At 46.9% G+C, this 20,042-nt stretch overlaps 1 protein-coding gene across 3 annotated transcripts in view; it reads left to right on the forward strand.

The window, feature by feature from the left end:
- The window catches only part of LOC121473499 (tubulin polyglutamylase TTLL6-like), a 40,240-nt gene extending 34,550 nt beyond the window's left edge, over window positions 1-5,690 (forward strand). For all 3 annotated transcript variants that reach the window (XM_041725940.1, XM_041725941.1, XM_041725942.1), the window contains one exon: window positions 5,014-5,690. The gene's annotated coding sequence lies outside the window, so the exon portion shown is untranslated. The remainder of the gene's footprint in view (window positions 1-5,013) is intronic.
- Window positions 5,691-20,042: the final 14,352 nt, after the last annotated feature.

Consider the following 20,042-nt stretch of genomic DNA (forward strand, 5'->3'; position numbering starts at 1 on the left):
GAGAGAGAGAGAGAGAGCACATGTGCTCAGTGAGCAGGGCGGAGAGGCAGAGGCAGAGAGAGAAGCAGACTCCCCACTGAGCAGGGAGCCGGACCTGGGGCTCCATCCCAGGACCCTGAGATCATGACCTGAGCCGAAGGCAGACGCTTAATGAAGTGAGCCACCCAGGCACCCCAAGGCTCTGCATTCTAATCATCACCCTCACTCCTGCCTCTAAAGCAGACTGTGACCACCAGTTTGACTGGGCCCCTTCATGACCAGTAGCTCACACTGCAGAAGGGTGGGCCAGTAAACACTTTGGGTGCTTGTAAAAATGCATATCCCAGGGCCTGCTTCCAGAAATTCTGAGTCAATAAATCCTAGTAGGGGCCCAAGAATTTGCATTTGAGAAGGTCTTCTTTATGATTCTGATGCCCTTCTCACCACCCTCAGAGAAAAAGTGAGCCTGGTGTTTCCTAAACTTCCTTGGCAATACAAATCATGGGGGGCCCTTGTTAAGCCTATTGCTTTCTGGGTGACACCCCTGAAAATTGACACAAGAGGCTTGAGATGAGGCCCTGGGCATCTGTCTCTTGAATAAGTACCTCAGGTGTGGTAGTGAGGACTGTCCTACATCTAGACCCAGGCCTGGGCAGAGGAACCTGTGATAGCCAGGCCTGACCTGTGGGCCTGATATTAGAACAAAACTCCCTGATCCTTATGGAGCTCAAACCTACCCCTACTATCTTTGGTTTGTAATTTTCTAGTACTAAAATTTAAAAAAAAATTTTTTAGATTTATTTATTTATTTTAGGGGGAGAGAGAGAGAGAGAGAAAATGCATGTGCACGTGCAGGTGGCCAAGCCAACCAAGGGAAGGGGCAGAAGGAAAGAATCTCAAGCAGATTTCCAGATGAGCATGGAGCCCCACCTGGGGCTCAGTCTCATAACCCTGAGATCATGACCTGAGCCAAAATCAAGAGTCAGATGCCTAACCAACTGAGCCACCCAGGTACCCCAAATTCAAAATTTAAGTGAAGATACGGTTACTTATTTATTGCTATTTATGCTCCTATTGTTAAGAAAAGGGGGGGTGATGTAGCAGATTACAGTGAAAAATTTATTCAATGTGACTGTTACAATGAAGTTATAATGATCAGAAGCCACACAGAGAAAGAGAGAAGATCATTATATTAAGAGAGAGTGATAAAGTGCTTCTTGAATTGACTATTGAATTTGGCTCAGAATCTCTTTTTTTTTTTTTTTTAAGTTTTTTTCAAAAGAGATTTTATTTATTTATTCATGATAGACATAGAGAGAGAGAGAGGCAGAGACACAGGCAGAGGGAGAAGCAGGCTCCATACTGGGAGCCCGTCCTGGGACTCAATCCCGGGACTCCAGGATTGTGGCCTGGCTGAAGGCAGGCACCAAACCGCTGAGCCACACAGGGATCCCCTGGCTCAGAATCTCTTAAACAGAAAAGGCCAAACAAAGCATTCTGTTTGGGTCTTTCTTGTCTCTCCAATAAGAATAGAGACTTCTTAAGGATATGGACTATGGGGACACCTGGGTGACTCAGCGGTTGAGCGCCTGCCTTTGGCTCAGGGCGTGATCCCAGGATCCACGATCCAGGATCGAGTCCAGGAGCCTGCTTCTCCCTCTGCCCATGTCTCTGCTTCTCTCTGTGTGTGTCTCTTTGAATAAATAAATAAAATCCTAAAAAAAAAAAAAAAAAGTCTTCAAAAAAGTATATGGACTATGTCTCTACTGTCAGACTGGGGTCTTCCTGAGGACAGGGGCTGCATCTCCCCTGCTAAGCCCAGACTGGGAGCTCCTCAAAGATTAGGGCTATTGGTCACTTTATCCCCTGGGCTCTTGGTACATCTTTTTACATACTGGTATTTAAAAAAATATATTTATTTATTTATTTATTTTTAGACAGAGACAGCGCGCGTTCTTGGGGACAGGGACAGAGGGAGAGAGAATCTCAAACAGACTCCACACTGAGTGTGGAGCTGGACTTGGGGCTTGATCTCATGACCCTGAGATCATGACCTGAGTCAAAACCAAGAGCCAGAGGCTTAACTGACTGTACCCTCCAGGTGCCCCCATGCTGGCACTTATATGATTGGTTCCTCAACACCAGATTTGGGTTATAGTGAGCTGGAAACAGGGAGAGCTTTTTGCTCAGTTGAATCTCTGACATCAGACACCCCTCTTTGTGTCCTTCTTTAGCAAAGTCCAGCGTGGATTGAGACTCCCTGAGAGGCTCTGGGATTTTTTTTTGGCAGAGAAGTTTTTGGTATTTTCTCCTAAATGAGTAAAAATAAGTTCAAAAATAAAGATAGATAATTCCTTAGGAGAGACTTGTTGCCCTGGCTCTAATTTCTGAGAGCAGTTTGTCATACGGAGTCTCATATTATAGATTTTTACTACCGTAGTGGACAGTGACTGAAGGCATTGACTTTTAATGAATATTAATGATGGTAATAGTTACCCCTATTTTTTGGTAGTCTACCATATAAGTGTGCCAGCACTTATTTTTTTTAATCTAATTTCATTCCAATCTCAATTGTGCACTTTAGAAAAAAAAAAATGAGTCTCAAAAAGCATAACACCTAACCTTTGGGAGGTCACACAGCTTTTAAGTGATAGAGCAAGGATATGAGTCAGATGTTTCTTTTTTTTTTAATTTTTATTTATTTATGATAGTCACAGAGAGAGAGAGAGAGAGAGAGAGAGAGAGAGAGGGGCAGAGACATAGGCAGAGGGAGAAGCAGGCTCCATGCACCGGGAACCCGACGTGGGATTTGATCCTGGGTCTCCAGGATCACGCCCTGGGCCAAAGGCAGGTGCTAAACCACTGCGCCACCCAGGGACCCCTGAGTCAGATGTTTCTAATTCCCAAACCATACTATCTTTCTTTCAAATGGCATTGTTAATAATCTTCAGTTTGAGCCTAAGGGCATAATAAATAGCTCTGTAGTGAAGGCATTTCTGCAGGTTGCAGAGGTAGCCAAGACCAGGCAAGGCCTCTTAGAATGCCATGGGGGTCACCAGATCTCAGAGCTGGCTCTCTGCTCTTAGGTCAAATGATGGCTTCAAAAAATCCCCAATTAATCAGTCCACAAAGGACTGACACATACAAGGCAAACTTATAAAGTCTAGTTATATACAGGGCAATGCCTGGCTATCGATGCTTTGATTTACAAATGAAGGATGAGGGCAGCCTGGGTGGCTCAGCAGTTTAGTGCTTGCCTTCAGCCCAGGGCGTGATCCTGGGGACCCGGGATCGAGTCCCATGTTGGGCTCCCTGCATGGAGCCTGCTTCTCCCTCTGCCTGTATCTCTGCCTCTCTCTCTTGTCTCTCATGAATAAATAAATAAAAAATCTTTAAAACAAAAACAAATGGAGGATGATGTGGCATAAGAATAGGGCTTTTGTATAATAAGTAATGGTTGGGAGCACCTGGGTGGCTCTGTCAGTTAGGCTGTCTGCCTTGGGCTCTAGTCATGATCTCATGGGACTCTTGAGTCATGGGACTCAAGATCTCATGATCTTCCTGGGATCGAGCCCTGCATTGGGCTCCCTGTTCCACAGGAAACCTGTTTCTCTCTTTCCCTCTGCCTGCTGCTCTCCCGCTTGTGCTCTCTCTCTGTCAAATAAATGAATAAAATAAAATAAATAATGGTTGAATGAAGGGAGGAAAGAGTAGAGCAGAGGTCTGAATTATGGATCAAGGGCTCTCTTGGTCAGTGTAAATACCCTCCACACATCAAGTTGAGGTACCATGTCCCATGTAATCCTCAAGTCAGTGCTGTGAGGTTAGCAAGAAGACATCAATTTGGGGCAGTAAATGACTCGCCCAACCTCACACAAGTGATGCATTCTGGACACATAGCATGATGTTTCTTCCATCTTGATCCATGTGAAGAAGGAGCCCTGACAAATTCCTGCATGTTTCTACTTAGATCACTATCATCTCATCATCCTTCCTCTCGATCTACTTTCTCAGTGGGTCAGCCACTGAGCCTCGGGTTTCAGATCTGTCAACAATTGAGTTTTAGGGGATAAATAGCCCACTTTGTAGATTTTAAGATGATTAAAAGCTTATTAAGGGGGGATCCCTGGGTGGCTCAGTGGTTTGGCACCTGCCTTCGGCCCAGGGAGTGATCCTGGAGTCCCGGGATCGAGTCCCATGTAGGGCTCCCTGCATGGAGCCTGCTTCTCCCTCTGCCTGTGTCTCTGCCTCTCTTTCTCTCTGTCTCTCATGAATAAATAAATAAAATCTTAAAAAAAAAAAAGCTTATTAAGGGGGATGCTTGGCACTCTGGTGAGTATATGGTGGCTGCAGTGGTGATGATGATCATGATGATGATACTGTGTTGATGGTGATGACCCCAGTAGGGACTAAAGCAAGACACACTTGCTTTTGGTGTACTTTTAAAAGCTTTGTGTGCATTCTTTCCATCCTCAAAGTAACTGTGTGGTAAGAATCACTATAATTCTTTTTTTTAAAAAGATTTTATTTATTCATGAGAGGAACAGAGAGAGAGAGAAGCAGAGACATAGGCAGAGGGAGAAGCGGGCTCCATGCAGGAAGCCTGATGCGGGACTCGATCCTGGGACTCCAGGATCACACCCTGGGCCGAAGGCAGACGTTAAACCGCTGAGCCACCCAGGTATCCCTATTCTTTTTTTTTCAAACGAGAAAGCCAAAGGTTAGAGAGATTAAGTAACTTGCACGAGAACACTCAGAGCTCCTGGGCCTATGCACTTAACCACTACCTCTTATTGTCTCTGACCAGCCATCTTGGCTGCTCTTAAATGGTCCATATTCAATGTTTGGGGCTGTAAGGATGCAGGAAGATAAATGGCATGTAGGTAAAATGAGTTTCTGGTGATTATGGATGTGGATCATCTGAGTGCCTCCTGACCTGCTAGACAGGATGGTGAGGAGAGTTAATTGACTTGAATCTTCTAGATGCCATTTTAAAGGAAAATCTAAGAAAAAAATCTTTTTTTTTCTTTTCAGAATCATACTGGATCTCTGCCATTTCTCCCTCTTTCTACCTCTTATTCCCAGGAAAAGATTTATCTTTTTTTAAAGTGTCTACAATGTCCATAGAATCAACTGAAAGTTTTATTTCCTCATCTAGATAACCTGGTCTTTTAACTACTTCCCATTAACACCACTGGGCCAACAGCCTTGTGTTTTATACCCTCCCAGTTAGTGCTGTAGGCCCATGACTTCTGAGACGTATCGGTGCTACTCCAGGACACACTCCAGTTGCCCCACTAGTGGCATTCCTTTGGGTCCCTCAGATGACACTATCATCCAGAACACTCCCCCCAGATTGAGCAATATGAACGGAGGACTGTTTCAGAGAGGAACTCAAAGTTTCCAGGAATCCAAAGCCCTCAGTCTACCAACAGGTCTGTGTCAGTAGGTTTTCAACTCCAAAGAGAAAAGACAGAGAAAGGGCAAGGCTTGATGGAAGATTCTGAACCCTGAGTAAGGGAATTGAGGCAGGTATAACTTTACCAGGTATAGACCAGACCTCCTCCTCCCACCTGAGCCACCTCTGTACCCAACACCTTCTTGCTACCTCCCTTACCAGTCCACAGCCACATCAATCTTGCTGAAGAAGAAGTGAGGCAAGAATACCCAGCCTGCAGGTGTTTCTTCCATCAGCCTGCAGAAATGATGCATCTTCCCCTCAGGTATCTGTTAATAAAATAAATTGCCATACTCAGTGCTGGGATGGTGAGCCTGATCCAGAGTGAGAATGAGCAGAGGGAAGTGGGAGAGAGAGTTTTCCTGAGCACTCCTCATTAAGAAAGGTCCAAATTCACCAAAAATGCATCAGGAGCCTTTGAAGAATTTCTTTGGATGAATGGTAAGCCCTGTCCTCCTTGCTGGGAGCCTTGTGTCTGAGGTGGACCTTTTGGGGGGCTCCATGGTTGCCATGTGTCTGCCCAACATCAATCCTGGCTAGACTCCAGGCATAACATTTCATTTTGCCAGTTCGTTCTCTACCCTCTCTAAGAATGTGATCCAAGACTTTGCCTCACTTGCTCTTTCTGAGTTAGGTCCCAGGAATGAGCTTTGGAAGAGGAGTATGGGGCAGGGGTGGAAGAAGGTTGAGGTCTGAAGTCAAGAACCTGCTTCACAATGTTGATTCAGCTTTGCTCTATGAAGTCCTAATGGGATGAATTTCTGGCCCCAGGGATGTCAGGGGATTCTGAGATACTTGAAGCCTACACTATTCCTCACTTAATTATCCAAAGCACTGAATGGAAAATCCATTTGCATCCAGCTGTGAAACACACATACATAACACCTTCATCTCCACTTATGCCTGGTTTTCAAAGACTCCTGGTATAGAGTTCTTAGTGAGTTGAGGCCTACCTGGATGGCAGAAGAAGAAAGCCGTGATTACAACTAGGGAGATTATAAAAAATTAACCCTCCTGGGGCACCTGGCTGGCTGTCAGTGGAGCATGCGACTCTTGATCTTGGGGTTGTGAGTTTGAGCCCCACATTGGGTGTAGAGATTACTTTTAAAAAAAATCCACTCTCCCTTTGCCAGCCCTTTCCCAACACCATTTAGAAGTCTCAAAAGGGACTGATTCAAGGCCAGTTTTTCCATTGTCATTATCAGTTTGCTATAGATATAGCCTGGACCACACAAAAGATGTAAGACTTTAAGGCTTTCTGAAATGGGGCTTTCTAAAACCTCGATGTCTCTCCCTTTTTCTCCCTAGTCACCAGCCCCAGCCAGTCAAGGTTCCTAAGCTGATAAAAAGGAATTCTTTTAATAAGGTGAAGTCGGAATTATTTGTCTTTCTAGGGGACAATTTGGTGCCCACATCCTTAATCCTAGACATAGTTTCAGCTTCATGAGCATGCAATCTGTGTAATCTCACATGGCTCCACACTTAGAAGGGCCCTATACTTGGTTAATGCTCTGTTGTCACCCTCTTGAAATTCTGGACATTTTTTGAACAAGGAGCCCCGCATTTTCATTTTGCACCCACCACATTATGTAGCCAGTCCTGCTACTGGCTTCAACAGGTCTGAGTTATCCAATGAGAAGGCAAAATGGCAGGCCCCATGCACTGCCTGCCTATTCACCCATAGGGCTGTGCAGAACAACTGTCTGCTGAACAAAAAATGCTTGTGGCAGACCTTGCCCCTGTGGATTGGCAGTAGACTAAAACAGGTCCACAGACAGCTGGCCTGAATTAAGTGCCACTAATAAAAAATGTCATTAGTTGAGAAGGAAATGCCCTCGCACCAGCTGGGAGGATCAAGTCCCCTTCTTCAGAGGAGGTGATATTTGAGATGGCAAGGAAAGATAAATACAATTTTGAATTGTTTTTTAAAAGATTTATTTTATTTTAGAGGGTGGGAAGAGGGGCAAAGGGAGAGGGAGAAGAGAATCCTCAAGAAGACTGCCTGCTGAGTGTGGAGCCGGATGCAGGGCTTGATCCCACAACCCTGAGACCCTGAGACCAGACCTGAGCTGAAACCGAGTCGGGTGCCTAACCAACTGAGACACCCAGGTGCCTTACAATAAATATGACTTTTTAAAGCGGATATGAAGTGTGGTACTGAGGCTTACTGGTCTGGAAGAAGACAAAAACAATCCCAAACATGGTCAAAAAGCAAAGTCGAGTCCAATCTGGCTAGATCCGAAAGGAAAATTGGGAGGTGACAATGAGAAGGTGGTGTGTGAGACCATATTGGAGACCCCAGCGCCCTTGTTTATATCACCAGTATTGCGTTCCTCGTGATGGTGAACTTGTTTACGTGGCTGTCTCTCCACAGGGCTATACCATGTCTTTACATCTTTATATCCCCTGCTTTTAGCCTAGTGCCTAGGACGTGATAAAAATTCAGTAAATATTTGCTGAATGACTGAATATTGAGGATCTAAAATGTTATCCTGGGAAGTGTTTACAGAATTCAGTGGAAAACCAACAGAGATTTTGAGTGGGGGATTTGAGCATTAGAAAATCGAATCTGGGGCAGCCTGGGTGGCTCAGCGGTTTAGCGCCACCTTCAGCCCAGGGCGTGATCCTGGAGTCCCAGGATTGAGTCCTGCGTCCGGCTCCCTGCCTGGAGCCTGCTTCTCCCTCTGCCTCTCTCTCTCTGTGTCTCTCATGAATAAATAAATAAAATCTTTAATAAAATAAAAAAAAAATCGAATCTGGTGGGAGATGGTAAAATGGATGACTGGCATAAGGGAGAGACCCATTGTAGAAGAGCGGTTAGGAGGCTCTTTTGGTGACCTCCATAAGAGGTCAAGCCCTTGCAGCCCTTCTTAGGATGATGGGCCATGGGAAAGAAAAGGAGGCAGGTGAGAAAAACACTGGAGAGCTGGGACATCACAGCTGAGTGAACGAAAGGGAGTAGGAAAAAAGGAGAGCAATGATAGCTTCAAAAGAGCTGAGTCTCATGCCTGGGTGGTGCAGTTGGTTAAGTATCCTACTCTTGATCTCAGCTTAGGTCTTGATCTCAGGGTTGTGATTTCAAGCCTTGTATTGAGCTTCACAGTGGGCATGGAGCCTACTTAAAAAAAAAAAAAGAACTGAGTCCCCTCAAAGGAAATAGAAACATTGGGAGAAGGAGCTTTGGGGCAATGGAAATCACACCATCTATTTCATAAAGCACGTGGATGAGCTCCTGTCCGCAGATATATTTAAAAGAATGACATACTACTCAGCCGTCAAAAAACAAAATCATGCAATGATGTGGATGGAACTAGAGGGTATTATGCTTAAGCAAAATAAATCAATCAGAAAAAGATAATTATCATATGATCTCATTCATATATGGAATTTAAGAAACAGAACAGAGGATCGCAGAGGAAGAGAGGGAAAAATAAGACAAAATCAGGGATGGAGATAAACCATAAGAGACTCTTAATCATAGGAAACAGAGTTGCTGGAGAGGAGGGGGGAGGAGGGATAGGGTAACTGGGTGATGGACATTAAGGAGGGCACATGATATAATGAGCACTGGGTGTTACATAAGACTGAGGTATCACTGACCACTATCTCTGAAACTAATAATACATTATATGTTAATTGAATTTAAATTAAAAAAAAAAAACAACACTAAAGGAAAACCCACCAAGTGCAAAAATGATTTTCCTGAAGACCAGAAGGTTAAAAATAGCCATCTTGGACTGGGCAGGTTCTCGAGTCTCAGAACTACCTGGGCAGCTTAAGATACATGTGTGCTCCCACCCCTTGAAAACCAGAGTAGTCAGTATGGGGGAGAGTGTTGACCTGAATTAGAAAGCTCCCCCATAGCCAGGTTTGGGAGCCACTTATCTGCCTCATCGCACACTGGTCAACCCCTAACCCATGTGTGGAACAGGCTGGGAAACTCTCCTTAGCCTTAAAAGGACAATTGCAGATTCCAGTTTTCCTTCCATTCTGGCAGGGAGTGGAAGTCAAGCAGATTGGCAGCTGGTTCAAGCGGCTTCCCCCACTGGTACTGGATGATTACATGAGCTGAATATAATCATTCACAACCCTTGTCTTTACAGCTGGCATGTCACTTAGCTTAATTACAGCACACAGTGGCATTTCAATTCAAGGAATCTAAAAAAGCAATGAAATGGGTTTTGCAAATTGTTAGGAAGGCAATGAAGACCGTGGAACTGCAATTTACTAAGCATTGCTTTCAATTATTTTGCATTCTTCAGCCATGACTTCAAGTTACTAACCAGCAGCCTGGGAAAGCCAAGTAGGCAATGTGTCATGTGGAGTATATTTCATGACTCCCGAGTGCATACTGTGTGTTGGGGAGGTGGCTGGAGGCTCCAGGAGCTACTTTGGGGTGAGAAGGGTTGTGATTGCTCTGAGCATGTGTTCTTCCCATCAGGTACTTGCTAATCATTCATCCACCATGACTCTCCTGAACCATAGACTCTGGTCTGGGGTGACCTCCAACAAGGGTCCCCCTTGCTCTTTACTCCTGAACTATCTACTATCCCCAGAAAACACGAGGAAAGAAATGTAGAAAAGCACAACAAGTCATTCAAAAAAAGTCTAGAATTGGTGCCTGATTTCTCTGGCTGTCTGATTTCTTTTCCTGACTTATTTCTTGATTCTTTTCAATCCTTGAAAATGTACTTCTTGGGCAGCCATTTTATTTTATTTTATTTTTATTTACTTCATTTTATTTTATTTTAAGATTTCACTTATTTATTCATGAGAGACACAGAGCAAGACACAGACACATGGGCAGAAGGAGGAGCAGGCTCCCCACGGGGAACCAGATATGGGACTCGATCCCAGGACTCTAAGATCACAACCTGAACCAAAGGCAGATGCTCAGCCACTGAGCCACCCAGGTGCCCCTTGGACAGCCATTTTAAAGGGCAAGACTGTGCTGTCACCACCCCCACATCCTGCCTAGGAGTCTTAAGAATGAAAAGGGACCCCATCCATCTGAGAAAGGGGTGGAAATAACAGGAAGTCCAGCAGGCAGTGCTGACACAGATCCCTCTTGCTACGGGCAACATTGTCGGTGGGGTAATTGGGAACAGAATGCCAGCTGCCTCAGCAGTCATGCCAGGTGGGAGAGCAAACACCAAAATCCGGTTGGCAAGCCTAGCAGGGCCATCACGATGTGGCCAAAGCAAACAGAGGCTGAGGCAGGCCCGCTGCAGTGGACTCTCGCTTCCCCTTGGATCTGGTGGAGGGTGAGCCGAGCCAGCAGAGCCACGTGTCAAGGCATCAAGCAGCCACGGGGATGCTCATACCCAACCCCGGGCAAAGCCCCAAGCTGGACCCTTGCTTTCCTTGCCACGGTCCTCTTTCAATTTGGGATAGTCCAAGGAAAGTCTGATAATGATAAAACACTTTCATCTGTATTTGTTTATTCTTCACAGGAGTCCTGGGAGGTCAGTATTATCCCCATTTTACATATGAGAACACTGAAGCTAGGGGCAAGTCAAGACTCAGCCAGGACTTAGCCTCAGGGCCTCTGATTCAGTGCCTGTTGCACTTCCTATTCCCTCCACCCACCCATCTCTCCACCTTGAACTCTCCAAAGTCAATTTTCACCATCTAAATGGGACTTGGGTTCTTTCTATTTCATAGCTGAGGAGCAGAGGCTCAAAGGAGGTGTGTGTTGGGGGTTATGTTTGTTTTAGACCAGAGAATAGCTAATTGCTGTCCCAGATTCTATCTGCCACACCCGCCAACCAGAAGCCCAGTGAGATGAATCTCTTTATGAATAGTTCGAATTCTTTGGAGATTTCAAAAGTGTGTCCCCCTCTTCTTTCTTTCTTTCATTCTTTCTTCCTTTCTTCCTTTCTTTCTCTCTCTCTCTCTTTTAAAAAAGATTTTATTTATTTTTTCATGAGAGACACAGAGTGAGGCAGAGAGAGACACAGGCAGAGGGAGAAGCAGGCTCCCCACGGGAAGCCTGATGCTGGACTCCATCCCAGGATCACCGCCTGAGCCAAAGGCAGACACTCAACCACTGAGCCACCCAGGTGCCATCCCCTCCTCTTTATTTACACACAAAAGATTTGAATCAAGATCTCTGGTTTTCATGTTATAATTTGGTTGTAGTTAGACATGGCCTGAATAGACCCTCTTACAGCCTGGCTGTATCACAATGAGTATCTAGTTAGGAATACTGAACTCTCCGTGGTTCAAAGGCTCAGTGTACCCATAAAAATTCATATTTCTTGCAGCCTGGTTGGGGAATTCAGGTTTCATGGAAAGATGTACAGTAGCTGTAGTCTTATGTGATGGAAGGACTGGGTTCCTACGGAGAGAAGGAAAGGCAGCTGTTGGATTGCCTGTTCTCTTCTGGGTCTCCATTCCTGGGCAAATTTCCTGAGTCTTTGACAATTCCAGATTACTTTCCAATCGTGCCTCTTTGAGGGAGGGAAAGACGGGAGGAGGAAAGAGGCGTCCCTCATGAGACTCAACCCCTACAACCTGTCCTCTTGCCCTGGCATTTTCCTTCCCTCTGCCTCCGGGGACCTTGCAGGGAAATGCCATTCGCCAGAGGGGGCCTGGGATGGTGGAGGCGGAGGGCTGGGTTGGAGAGAGTTCTCCATCCCCCACATCTGGAGCGAGGACTTAGAGGGATCCCCGGGGAGAGAGAGAGAGAGAGGCCTGTGCGGGGCTGGTTTGGGGGTTCTGTGGGAGAAGGTGTGCGCAGATAAGGCGCAGCCGGCAACTTTGCACAGAATTGGAGATTAGGACACACGGAGAAGAAAAGTTCACTCCCCACGACCCAGGCCCGCTCCAAGCGACCGAGGTCTTCGGCTGAGGCTGAGCCCCGCGCTCTCCTGGCCCGGGAAAAATCCCGTCTGGGCCGTGGGGCCGCCCAGCCCAGCGTCTCGGGGCTCCTCTCGCGCAGAGAAGCCCGACTTCGCCCCAGCGGGGTCCCAGGAGGATCCGCTCCAGGCTGGAGGAAGTACGACGGGGCTGGAGGAGCTGCCGAGCTCCCAGTGGAAACTCTCAGGGCCGGGTCGACCGCCCGTTACCAAGAGCCTCCCTCTCCAGGTTGCGCCCCAGCGGCTCCCACTCAGGTACCCCAAAGCCGCAGAGGTAAGCCCCCCCCCCCCGCAGGGAACACAATGAGTATCTAGTTAGGAATACTGGTCCCTGCGGTTTGTGTTGCCCGTTTATGTGCCAGGCCCTGGGGGCCAAGCGCTTTCCGAGCTAAAACCACCTAATGGGGGGCAGGGGTTCAGTCCCCATTTACAGATTAGAAAACTGGGCCCTGAGAGGCAGAATAATGCTAGAGGCAATATGTATGGGAGGCAAGACTGAATTTGGTCATGACTCCAAGGAGACGGTTGCTTGAACTTGAAACTGCGTGCTCCCAAATAGTTCCTAGTGTGGAGATCTATGCAATACCACGCAGGAGACAGAGCATTCCAGTGTAGTCCCCTCCATTCTGTCACTGTTCTCATAAGGACCCCTCCGGAGGGAAGACTTGGTGGGAATGACAGTTCTCCCAGTTTTCCAGACTAGGAACAAGTTCAGCCACATCCAGGGCCCAGCTAGTCCAGAGGCCAGCTCCACGAAAGGGCTTCTGATGTCCTAAACCCAGGAAGCGCTTTCAGCCCTCTCATGAATTATTTTCATCTTTGAAGTAAATGGGATGCTGAAAACACGGAGTGTCTCTGGACCACAGTACATAAGATCTACTCACATCTACCTCTTCTCAGAGCCATTGAACCTCTTGGTGTGGAGGGCCACCCCCTGGGCTCCAGAGCAGAGAATGGAGCTCCATGCTTCCTTCCCTTGGGGTGGGGAGGAGGGCTGTGGAGAAGAGCAGAGTATGACTTTTCCTTTGATCCACTTCTCAGGGCCTTTAGTCACTTGGCTAGGACTAAGCAGAAGACAAGTGGCAGAGGGTTTCTCTGGGATATATGCAGTCAGGGCTTGGCAAGGTCAGAGAGGGAGCCGAGGCTGGTGGGACATCCCTGTGGTCACTAAGTGCTGGGCGGGCCACTCCGTTTGTTGATTTGATTCCAGCATCAACTCTGTGGCTGTTAGTGTCATCTCTCTTTTACAAGCAAGGAGACTACTCAGGGTGACGAAGACACTTGCTGGGGCCTGAAGCTGGTGGGCACTGGGATCCAGGTCTATGCTGGATCTGTTTGGCTTGAGAGCTTCTCTCGACCAGCCTAAGGACGGCTTGAATTGGGAGTCCAAACAGGCTCTTTTCACACCATTCTTCAACCTTCAAAAATGATAGCCTTAATAACCATGTTCTTAAACTTTTGTGACCAAGTCCCTCCCTAAGGAGTGAAGATTACATTCTTATCCTGCCTAGGTCCTTAACCCCTTCCATGCCCTGTCTCCCTTCAGAGGGATATCCTTCAGGTAATCCTGGGGGAATGGGAACAGGGCTGGCACCTCTCAGCCCTTTCCTGCTCCCTCCTACCCCCACTCCCCAAGCCTGGGACCTTTTCCAAAGTCACATTTCCCAGGTTCGAGTAACCTGATTCTTTATGTAGGAGGAGAGAGACAGCGCCATGGGATGCTCCTTCTTTGGCCTCCGGTAGGCAGCACAGAAGCCCCCAAGGAGGGCCCACTGGATTCCTGGCTGGAGGCAGACAGGATTTCAGAACGTCCCCTCTTCTCAGCCTCTCTGCTAACCCTCCTCCCTCTCTCGCCACCCCCTCACCTTTCTGGTCCCACCAGTTCCCAAAGCGCAGAGGATGTTTACCCTCCTGAGTGAGGCGGACTCTAGGCTGAGGTCAGAAGCCTGATTCACCGCAGGGAGGAACCCAAGCCTGGCCCCTGCCCAGCGGGCCCCAAGCAAGCGGGCTTAAGGGAGGTGATCAAGGCTGGGAAACGCCACCCCGCCCAGCCAATAAACGCCTCTGCACCTCCCCAGCCCCGAGGGCATCCCTCCCGCCACCGGCCCTACCCCCCCCCCCCCCCCCCCCCCCCGCTGGCCAGGTCTGCGGGAGAGCTAGACCTTAGGAGAACTCCTAGGTGGCCCTGGGTGGCCCCCACCCCCCAGTCCCTGTCCGGATTGAGATCGAGGGCGCTAAAGGACAGTTGCCCATAATATGCTCCACCTCACCCCAACTCACTAGAAGACTTTCGTGATCCTGCCTGAGGCATACCCAGCTGAAAGCCTAGCGATCTCTGCTCAGCAACCCTCCACCCCTCCAAACCGGGCTGAAAAACTGACGGAGGAAGAGCCTGGACGCAGGGAGACACGAGAATTCGCACCTTCCCATTGGCCAGGGGTTAGGGGTTCAAAGGCTTGGATTTGAATCCCAGGATTCAAGGAAGACGAAGAAATGCAGCTTCCCCACACCCTTTCTCTATGCCCTCCAGGGACCGATATCCCCACTTCAGAACCCAGAAGGGGTTAATATTTTACCAGCTATCCCTGTCTGTCTGGAGGCTGGGAAAGGCAGGTCCCAGGTTGGGTCAGTGTGGCAAGGGCCCCAGGCAGCCCCCTCCCTCACCTGTGCAGCCTCAACCCAGCCTCATCTGCCCAAGCTGTGTTGCCCCGGCCCCCACCTGACCCGACACACTGATAAGCCCCCAGACAGCTAAACATCGTTAACTTCTTTGCCTTTCTAGACTCCTGCCTGTCCTTTCTCCGACCTCGGGCGGAGGGGTTGCCTGGGTGGATGTCTGTAGTTTCTCTGGGAACTGGACTTCTACACACCACACATATGGCCTTTGCCACACGTCTGCTTTCCCATCCTCATGCTTCTGGACCAGGAACGAACTTTCTGCGACACTCTGTTGGTCTAAAATAATGTTTTCTCACCCTCCATGAGCCACAACTCATCTTGCCTATGTGGACCTTCTTAGAAGACTTCCAGGAAACAGTAAAACTCAGAGAGAGAAAGGATGTCAGAAAATGTCAGCAACGATTTCACAAACTGAAACTTAAAATCTCTCTCAGCCTAACTCTGAACGTGAGGGGAAAGGAGTTGGGTTGTCCACTGGGACTGCACAACCAAATAGTGTTCTCAGTTGCTCATTTCCCTTTGCCTTTCAGAACCTCGCTCACAAAGGAAAAGGAGGAATCGGACAGACAGGAGATAATGTCTATACCAAAACAACCAGTTGCTGGGAAGTATCAGGATGGTAGTTTTCCCCTGGTATGGACGGAGTGTGGACAAAGTGTGGATCGCGGTCTCGAGTTTGCAGGCCATCTGTCCAGGACAGAGGGAACCACTGTTTGAAAGCTTATCATAAAAGAAAGAAAGAAAGAAAGCTTATCATTCTTGGGGCGCCGGGGTGGCACAGTTGATGAAACCTCTGACTCTTGGTTTCAGCTTAGGTCATGATGTCAGGGTCCTGAGATCAAGCCCCATGTCGGGCTGAGCACTGAACATAGAGTCTACTTGTGACTCTATGTTCCTCCATGTGCTCTCTCGCTCTCTCAAATAAATAAAATATTTAGAAAGAAAGAAAGAAAGAAAACAGAAAGGAAGAAAAAAAAGAAGAAAGAAAAGAAAAGAAGCCGGTCATTTTTGATGCAGCTGCTTGCTCCAGGCACCCTCACTGCTACCAGGGGCATGGAATCTGCCCTCGAATCTTTCCTAGCCCTCTTCTCCCCACTCCTTCTCCAAAGAAAGAGAAGGCTCCTGGAAAAGACCCCTGGAAGACAGGCTCTGGCCAAAGAGGCAGGGTGGGGGTGTGGGGAAGTGGCATCCAGGAGAGAGGGCAGATGTAGTGGGGATGAGAGCTCTTCCTTCCTGGAGGGGCCACCTTCCTTTCTAGATGGGAACTGAGGTTTTAAGTCTAAGTGTGCAGTTTCTACCAATTTGAACAATTATTTGGATAAATCAGAACATTTCCCTTAGGGATCTCTGGGTGGTGCAGCGGTTTGGCGCCTGCCTTTGGCCCAGGGCACGATCCTGGAGACCCGGGATCAAATCCCACATCCGGCTCCCGGTGCATGGAGCCTGCTTCTCCCTCTGCCTGTGTCTCTGCCTCTCTCTCTCTCTCTGTGACTATCATAAATAAATAAAAATTTAAAAAAGAACATTTCCCTTAAAAAAAAGATTATTTATTTGTTAGAAAGAGAGCACGCAAGCAGGGGGAGCAGCAGAGGGAGAGGGAGAAGAAAGCTCCCCGCTGAGCAGGGAGCACGATGTGGGGCTCAACCCCAGGACCCTGGGATCACAACCCGAACTGAAGGCAGACGCTTAACCGACTGAGCCACCCAGGTGCTCAAATGAGAACATTTTGTAACTGAAAAGTAATGCAGTAATAGGACCACAAAGTTAAATGTCGTTTGGCCAGAAATTAGGTAGTAAAGCCCTTAGATTTCTTTCCAAAAGAGAGGTCTTTTGACAAAAAAGAAATAGATATTAAATCATTACCTGAATACTTTAAAAATCTTTAAAATGTGATTTACCCAATCTATATGTCACTTCCAACAATTCTTGAGGGGATGAAGCTTAATAACAAAACTTTGGGGGGAAGTATATATCATTTTCAAACTTTGAATACTGCCCTGAGCCGTTTGACCAGAGAGATCCCGCAACCCCAAAGTTGTTAGCAAGTTCCTGGCTTGCTGTAGTGCTCAGTAAATGTTAGCGACACCGTCCCCTCTGCAGCGGTGGCCCTGGCTCCCTTCAGTGGAACTCTGCAGGGGGTTTGAATTCTCTCTTGACTTTCCCTCTAAAGATCTGCTTAGGTTTTTTGCCACGTCTCTTGACTAGTATCTCAAGCACATAAATAGACGCAAACCATTCTGTCTTCCAAAAAACTCCTGGAAATGCCGGGAGTGCAGGGCTGAGCAGTAAACACCCAGCAAAGCGCTGGCCATGGCCCGGCTCCGAAGCGCTCCATTCAGTGGAAAATTTGGTGTAGCCTTACGGGGCTACATTTACCACCAAGCCTAGGACAGCGGAGCCCCCGCCTGCAGCTTTGTCCCTGGGATCCCCGGCAGTCGGCTCCCTGTGGGGATCCCGTGTCTGAAAAAGCGATCTCTGTGGCTCCTCGGATCTCTGACTCCTTGCTTGCCTCTCTCTCACCTTAGGATCCCAACTCCAGCCCCACTGAACCTCCTGCCCCCACCCAGTCTTTGCGGTCCCTTGTGTCCTCTGCGGATGTAATAAGTGGATGGCGATCACTAGGTCATGGGAGGGAGCAGTCAGGGCACTGGCTGTTTTCTCTCAGTTCCCCCAGAAAATTGGAGGCTCAAAAAACAGACCATCACCCCCCGCCCCTTAGAAAGGTGGAATTTCCAGAAACCTATCTGCCAGAAGCCTGGAGGAGCTGTATCTTAGACTCCACCCCAATTTTCTAGTATTTTGTAAGCTGTTGGATGAGAGTCTGGTGACCTGGGGAGGCCGTTGCACTGGGCTGAAGCTTAGAGGGAGCCAGGATGAGCGAGCATCGGACCTGAGGTCTCTGTTCTGCAACGCTGACGTTTCCATCATTGTCCAACATGGGACTTCCCTGTGTCTTCTTTTTTTTTTTAAGTAATAAGCCCAATCTGGGACTCGAATTTACAACCCCAGATGGAGAGTCCCATGTTCGACTGAGCCAGCCAGGGGCCCCTGTGTCCTCTAATCTTAAGGAGAATGGAGAAGACAAGAAGATAATTAAGAAAATAACCAAATCTCCCCACCCCCATTTTCCAATACAGATGGAATTCTGCAAGAGAAAATCGAAGTGGGCAATAGTCCTAGATCTACAGCTCATTTCCTCCGTTTTTTTCTTCAGCTCCCAGAAAAAAATTGTCACCTCCCAGAAAAAAACTCCAGTACCTACAGATGGATACATTTAATTTATTTTTTTAATTAAAATTTTATTTTTATTTATTTATTCATGAGACACCCAGAGAGAGAGAGAGAGAGAGGCAGAGACACAGGTAGAGGGAGAAGCAGGCTCCATGCAGGGAACCTGATGTGAGACTAGATCCCAAGACTCCAGGATCACACCCAGGTGGAAGGCAGGTGCTAAACCGCTGAGCCACTCAGGGATCCCCTGATGGGTACATTTTAAATCCTCTGTAACATGTATAACTCTAATGACAGAACAAAACCACAATCTTACATTTTAATAAATATAATAAAAAACAAATTAGTACGAATCTAGGGACACTGGATGGTTCAGCGGTTGAGCCTCTGCCTTCGGCCCAGGGTGTGATCCCAGGGTCCTGGGATCAAGTCCCACACCTGGCTCCTTGCATGGAGCCTGCTTCTCCTCCCTCTGCCTATGTCTCTGCCGCTTTCTCGGTGTCTCTCATGAATAGATAGATAAAATCTTAAAAAAACAAAAAAAAGAATCTAGATCAACAAAAAACAGTAGAAAATGGGCAGATCCAAAAAGACAGTTCTCTAAAAAAGGACACACAAATTGTTAAAAATAACGCTATGAAAATAAGTTTAGATTCTGCGAACATTAAAAATACACAAGGGAATGTAGATTTACAATATTCAATAATCTTTTGGTATATAGTAGTGAAAATGTTATCCTACTAGTCTGAACAAATAAATAAATCATTAACTTTGCAAAAAATGCACAAGGCTTTTGATAGGACCCATTTCTAAGACTATAACATGCATATACACACCGAGTTGTGCATTTTGTATATAGTAGTAGAAGAAAAGGAAGACAAAAATTGGAAACAATTTAGATAGCTATCAATAGTTGCCTAGTTAAGTAAGTTCTGGCACATTCATACAATAAAATAGAGTCACTAAAAAGGAGGCATTAGTAAAGATAGAGAACCATTATCAACATGATTTTTAAAATAAAAGACAAAATACAAAGCTTTGTGATGGCATGCTGCTATTTGTGTTAAGGGCTATATTTATAAGGATACTGAAAACTCAGCAGAGCAGTTGCTTCTGGGAAGGTCTGAGGAAAGAAGCGGGCGTACTTTTCTTTTCAACATATGTCTTTTGGTAACTTTTGAATTTTTCCTTTAGCATACATTATCTGTTTTTTAAAAGATGGATTAAAAGCCAGGAATTATTATTTTAATTGTGTTCATTTTGTTATGTAGGTATTGTGTTACATTGTGTTATGTAGGTAATAGAAATTTATTGTGAAAAAATTGAAAACAAAAATTAAAAACAAATTACATGCCTGTTTTTATAAGATCTCATCTACACAATCTTGATAATAACTAACGTGTGGACTTTTCTCAGATAATTACAACTAATAAAATATCAGATCGTTGACTTAATCCATTAAAAAAATAAAAAGAGTTATTATTACTATTTTTTTTTTCTGAAGCAGGTTTGCAGTTTAATCCAACCGGGACGATGCCAAAGCAGGTCCGGGTGAAAAGATGTATTCGGTGGGGGCGGAGGGTGTGTAAGAACTCACTCTTTTAGCGCCCAGACCAGGTCTGTACAGCTGAGACGTCCGAACGAACGCAGAATGAAGGGGGAAAGATTTGCACCATTCAGACTGAAAATGAAGCCAAAGTCTAACCGTGCGTTTTTAAGTGGAAACATAGGCACTGTGTGCGTCTGTTGGGGGCTCCCCAAAGTGGATCTCCGGCCCTTTCGTCCCCGGCCCGCGGAGAAGCTTCGGCGGCGGCCCCTGGGCCCCTGGGCCGCGG

The sequence above is a fragment of the Vulpes lagopus genome, chromosome 12 (assembly GCF_018345385.1).
Source record: "Vulpes lagopus strain Blue_001 chromosome 12, ASM1834538v1, whole genome shotgun sequence".
Classification (NCBI taxonomy): domain Eukaryota; kingdom Metazoa; phylum Chordata; class Mammalia; order Carnivora; family Canidae; genus Vulpes; species Vulpes lagopus.